The sequence below is a fragment of the Bos javanicus genome, chromosome 20 (assembly GCF_032452875.1).
Source record: "Bos javanicus breed banteng chromosome 20, ARS-OSU_banteng_1.0, whole genome shotgun sequence".
NCBI lineage: Eukaryota > Metazoa > Chordata > Mammalia > Artiodactyla > Bovidae > Bos > Bos javanicus.
The window spans coordinates 70,065,748-70,070,998 of record NC_083887.1 but is presented as its reverse complement, the minus strand read 5'-3'; the positions used below and the strand labels follow the sequence as shown (position 1 = coordinate 70,070,998).

Sequence of the window (5,251 nt, the reverse complement as noted above, 5' to 3'; positions counted from 1 at the left end):
GTTCCCTCTCTTTTAATTTATTCTGTTTTCAGGTCACTACTGGCCTCTAGACTTTATTTTTGGGGGCTCCAAAATCACTGCGGATGGTGACTGCAGCCATGAAACTAAAAGACACTTGCTCCTTGGAAGAAAACCTATGACAAACCTAGACGGTGTATTAAAAAACAGAGACATCATTTTGCCAACAAAGGTTTGTCTAGTCAAAGTTATGGTTTTTCCAGTAGTCATGTATGGATGTGAGAGTTTGGACCACAAAGAAGGCTGAGCACTGAAGAACTGATGCTTTCTAACTGTGGTGCTGGAGAAGCCTCTTGAGAGTCCCTTGGACAGCAAGATCAAGCCAGTCAATTCTAAAGGAAATCAACCCTGAATATTCATTTGAAGGAATGATGCTGAAGCTGAAACTGCAATACTTTGGCCACCTGATGCAAAGAGCTGAGTAATTGGAAAAGACCCTGATGCTGGGAAAGATTGAAGGCAGGAGGAGAAGGGGATGACAGGATGAAATGGTTGTATGGCATCACCGACTCAATGGACATGAGTTTGAACACACTCCAGGAGATTGTGAGAGACAGGGAACCCTCGTGCTGTATTCCATGGGGTCACAAAGAGTCAGACAGGGCTTAGTGACTGAATAACAAGAACAATTTGCCTCTCAGTGTAACTCTGGTCTTTATGACGATGGTCCCTGATAAGCAGGACAAATGATTTCACACACCTGGGAGTGAGGTTGACCCCACTGAATCCTGGGAACAGACGGGAGGCTGGGGAACCAACCTGCCAGCCCTCCTTGTGGTGAAACCATGTTGAAGAAAAATCAGAAAAAGAGTAAATATAATACTGAACCACTCTGCTGTACCTCAGAAACTAACACCGTGCTGTAAATTAACTGTACTGCAATCAAAGAAGACTGGGGTCCAAGTCTTGACTTTATTCTGCTCTAAACAACAGACTGGTTCCAAATAGGAAAAGGAGTATGTCACGGCTGTATATTGCCACCCTGCTTATTTAACTTATATGCAGAGTACATCATGAGAAACGCTGGCCTGGAAGAAGCACAAGCTGGAATCAAAATTGCCGGGAAAAATATCAATAACCTCAGATATGCAGATGACACCACCCTTATGGCAGAAAGTGAAGAGGAACTCAAAAGCCTCTTGATGAAAGAGGAAAGTGAAAAGTTGCCTTAAAGCTCAACATTCAGAAAACGAAGATCATGGCATCTGGTCCCATCACTTCATGGGAAATAAATGGGGAAACAGTGGAAACAGCATCAGACTTTATTTTTGGGGGCTCTAAAATCACTGCAGATGGTGACTGCAGCCATGAAATTAAAAGAAGAAAAGTTATGACCAACCTAGATAGCATATTCAAAAGCAGAGATATTACTTTGCCAACAAAGGTCCATCTAGTCAAGGCTATGATTTTTCCAGTGGTCATGTATGGATGTGAGAGTTGGACTGTGAAGAAGGCTGAGCACCAAAGAATTGATGCTTTTGAACTGTGGTGTTGGAGAAGACTCTTGAGAGTCCCTTGGACTGCAAGGAGATCCAACCAGTCCATTCTGAAGGAGATCAGCCCTGGGATTTCTTTGGAAGGAATGATGCTAAAGCTGAAAGTCCAGTACTTTGGCCACCTCATGCGAAGAGTTGACTCATTGGAAAAGACCCTGATGCTGGGAGGGATTGGGGGCAGGAGGAGAAGGGGACGACAGAGGATGAGATGGCTGGATGGCATCACTGACTCGATGGACGTGAGTCTGGGTGGACTCCAGGAGTTGGTGATGGACAGGGAGGCCTGGCGTGCTGAGATTCATTGGGTTGCAAAGAGTCAGACATGACTGAGCGCCTGAACTGACTGACTGAGTGACTGACTGGAACCTCCTTGGACCGTGTGGATCACAACAGACTGTGGGAAATTCTTAAAGAGATGGGAACACTAGACCATCTTATCTGCCTCCTGAGAAATCTGCATGCAGGTCAGGAAGCAACAGTTAGAACAGGACATGGAACAACAGACTGGTTCCCAAATCGGAAAAGGAGTACGTCAAGGCTGTATATTATCACCCTGTTTACTTAACTCATGTGCAGAGTACATCATGAGAAATGCCAGGCTGGATGAAGCACAAGTTGGAATCAAGATTACCAGGAAAAATATCAATCACCTCAGATATGCAGATGAAATCAACCTTATGGCAGAAAGCAAAGAACTAAAGAGCCTCTTGATGAAAGTGAAAGAGGAGAGCGAAAAAGTTGGTTTAAAACTCAACATTCAGAAAACTAAGATCATGGCATCTGGTCCCATCACTTCATGGCAAATAGATGGGGAAACAATGGAAACAGTGGCAGACTTTATTTTGGGGGTTCCAAAATCACTGCAGATGGTGACTGCAGCCATGAAATTAAAAGCTGCTTGCTCCTTGGAAGAAAGGTTATGACCAACCTAGACAGGATACTAAAGAGCAGAGACATTACTTTGCCAACAAATGTCCATCTAGTCAAAGCTATGGTTTTTCCAGTAGTCATGTGTGGATGTGAGAGTTGGACTATAAAGAAAGCTGAGCCCTGAAGAATTTGATGCTTTTGAACTGTGGTGTTGAAGAAGACTCTTGAGAATCCCTTGGACTGCAAGGGGATCCAACCAGTCCATCCTAAAGGAAATCAGTCCTGAACATTCATTGGGAGGACTGATGCTGAAGCCGAAACTCCAATACTTTGTCCACCTAATGCGAACAACCAACTCATTGGAAAAGACCCTGATGCTGGGAAAGATTGAAGGCGGGAGAAGGGGACGACAGAGGATGAGATGGTTGGATGGCATCACCGACTTGATGGGTATGAGTTTGAGCAAGCTCTGGGAGTTGGTGATGGACAGGGAGGCCTGGCGTGCTGCAGTCCCTGAGGTCACAAAGAGTTGGACATGACTGAGTGACTGAACTGAACTGAAATGAAACCTCCTGTGGATGGCCACTGACCCGGTGCATGAGGCATATCCCCAGGCCGTGTTGCTGACCTACCCACGTCTTTTAAAATCTGCTAATAGGGTGAATTACATCAATTGCTTTTTGAATGATGATTTAGCCTTGCATTCCTGAAATAAATCGCTTGTGGTTATGTTTTATTATCCTTTTTACATATTGTTGGATTGTATTTGCTGAAACTTTGTTGAGGATATTTACATCTATGTTCATGAGCTATATTTGTCTGCAGTTTTCTTGTAATGTCTTTTTGGTTTTTGATTGATTGTTTGTTTGTTTGTTTAATCATAGCTATGCTCCTCATGTATGATGACTTGGGAAGTGATCCCTCTTTTCAGTTTCCTTAGAGTTTGTGTACTCTAAGTAAATTTTCTTCCTTAAATATCTGGCATAATGTGGGAGTGGAGTTTCATTTGTAAAAAGTTTCTTAACTAGAAAATCAATTTTTGACAGAATGTGATCATTCAAATCATGTTTATTTTAAGTGAGCATTTACAGTATGTGTCTTTCATGGAATTTACCTGTTTTATTTATCTAAGTTCTCTAAATTCGTAAGCACATAATCATATTTCCTTATTATACTTTTAATTTTGGTGGGATCTAAAGCAATTTCACCTCTTTCATTTCTACACTGGTAATTAGTGCTTTCTTATTTCTTCTTGGTCCACTTGGACAGGGGTTCATGAATTTCATTCATCTTTTTGTAGCGCCATTTCCTTTCTGTTACTTTTGTCTTTTCGGCTCCATTGCTATCTGGTCTTCTTATTTTCTTCCTTCTGCTCACATTGATTTTTAACTTACTTTTCTCTTTCTACTTTCTTATGAAAGTAGCTTAGGTCATGTATCTGAAATATTTTATTCTTTCTAAAGAAGCATTTTAAGGCTATAAAATTCCTTTCTAAGTGGGTGGTTAGCTGCAAGACACATGCTTTTTTAAATTTCTTATAATTGAATATATTTTTTTCAATCTCTTTTTTTTTGTTTGACCTGTGATTTATGTAAAAATCTGCTTACCAAATATTTAGGGATTTCCCTAATAATTTCATGTTCTTTATTTTTATTTAGTTCTATTATGATCTGGCTAAGTGGTAAAGAATCTGCCTGCCAATACAGGAGACACAGGAAACTCGTGTTTGATCCCTGGGTTGGAAAGATCCCCTGGAGGAGGAGATGGGAACCCAATCCAGGGTTCTTGCCTGGAAAATCCCATGGACAGAGGAGCCTGGAGGGCTACAGTCCATGGGGATGCAATGAGTTGGACACGACTGAGCATGCACACACGTTATGATCTGAGACATGCTTTGTATAATTCTAGTTGTCTTACATTTGTTAAAACTTGCTGTCCTTTCTGTCTCTGCTGCCACCTTGGCACCTGTGAAAAAGCGTATGGTGAAGCAGGAGGAAGGGGGCGAAAGAAAAAGAAAAACAGGTCCTGGAGCTTCCTCTTGACTGTACCCACCTGGTAGAAGATGGAGTCATGGATGAGGCCAATCTTGGGCAGTTTCTTCAGGAGAGAATCAAAGTGAAAGAAAAGCTGGGAATCTTGGTGGAGGGGCTGTTACAACCGAGAGAAACAAAAGCAAGATTACTGTAGCTTTTTCCCCAAAAGGTATTTGAAATATCTCACCAAAAAATATCTGAAGAATAATCTATGTAGTTATGAGTAGTTGCTAGCAGCAAAGAAAATTATAAATAGTGTTACTTCCAGATGAACCAGTTTGAAGAGGAGGAAAATGAAGAGTAAAACTCAGTTATCTGGAATATGTGTGCTATTGCTATTGCTGCTGCTAAGTCGCTTCAGTCGTGTCCGACTCTGTGCGACCCCATAGACGGCAGCCCACCAGGCTCTCTGTCCCTGGGATTCTCCAGGCAAGAACACTGGAGTGGGTTGCCATTTCCTTCTCCAATGTGTGAAAGTGAAAAGTGAAAGTGAAGTCTCTCAGTTGTGTCCGACGCTTAGCGACCCCATGGACTGCAGCCTCCCAGGCTCCTCCATGCATGGGATTTTCCAGGCAAGAGTACTGGAGTGGGGTGCCATTGCCTTCTCCAGGAATATGTGCATAACTTCTTAAATAAAACAAAGAACACCAGCAGCAACAAAAAGACAGCTGCGCTCAGGACACAATTTGGTGAGCACGTACGCGCACCACGCACGTGCTAAGCCGGCTCAGTCGTGTCTGACTCTCTGTGACCCTGTGAATTGTAGCCCCTGACTCCTCTGTCCATGGGATTCTCCAGGCAAGAATACTGGAGTGGGTTGCCACGCCCTCCTCC

The 5,251-nt window shown here is 42.8% G+C and overlaps 1 pseudogene; it reads left to right on the top strand.

The window, feature by feature from the left end:
- Positions 1 to 4,273: 4,273 nt before the first annotated feature.
- LOC133233389 (large ribosomal subunit protein eL22-like) lies at positions 4,274 to 4,927 on the top strand (annotated as a pseudogene).
- The last annotated feature ends 324 nt before the right edge of the window (positions 4,928 to 5,251 follow it).